Genomic DNA, 940 nt, shown 5'->3' with positions numbered 1-940 from the left:
TTACCTGTATCAACATCAAACCTCCGTAGGGCAAATCCTGACTCAGCCCTAGGGTGATGAAATGTTTTGATTTTATAGGGACAGTCCCGATATTTGGGGCTTTTTATTACATAGGCTCCTATTACCCCCCACCCCCGTCCCCATTTTTCACACTTGCTGTCTGGTCACCCTACTGCACCCACACGGGCCCACAGAGCTCCAGGGGCAGGGGAGCTGGTGGCATTCTGCTGGTTGGGAATAAGTAGGATTTACAAAACTTGGGAGAGGGATTGTACTTCCAGCGGCCCACAGTGCACCTCAGGGCATTTCCATCAGTCAAGCATGCGCGTGCGCAGGGGAGGTGAGCAGGCCTGAGGGTCTCGGAGCAGCCTGGAGTCCAGACCTCCCCACTCTGTGCACAGCCTGGTCCCTCCAGCTGTGCTCTGGATTCAGGTTTACACAAAGGGAACCACTGCATGGAGCAAGTCTACACCATTTTTAGCTCTGCAGAGCCACTTGTTACCTTCGCCTCCGAGCACCTTTGGTAACGCAAACACGCTGGCACACATGAAATGTAGCTCCTGTGTTTATTATAACCCTGACGCCGTCCTAGTGGACAGGACAGTAAAGTCTGTGTTGGGTGGGTTTGGTTTGTGTGTTACAATGTGTCAGGAAAAAAATACCTCAAACCAAAATCCAATCCTAAGCCTGTTCTTTAGGTGAAAGTTTAAAAAGATGTTTGCTCCAGTATAAAAATACTCCCAGCCCTTTAATGATATTATTGGGTTATTATAGTGATAGGAAACTGTAGGGGGCTGCAGGCATCCTGACCTTCAAAGAGCGAGCAGGAGACATCTAGAAGGAAAACACTAATCCCTGAATCTGATCAGTAGTAGATCTCAAAGCACTTTACAAAGGAAAGCAATGTCATTATCCCCATTTTACAGATGGGGAAACTGAG

Source organism: Gopherus evgoodei, chromosome 14 (genome assembly GCF_007399415.2).
Source record: "Gopherus evgoodei ecotype Sinaloan lineage chromosome 14, rGopEvg1_v1.p, whole genome shotgun sequence".
Taxonomy (NCBI): Eukaryota; Metazoa; Chordata; order Testudines; family Testudinidae; genus Gopherus; species Gopherus evgoodei.
Note: the sequence above shows the minus strand (reverse complement) of the source record.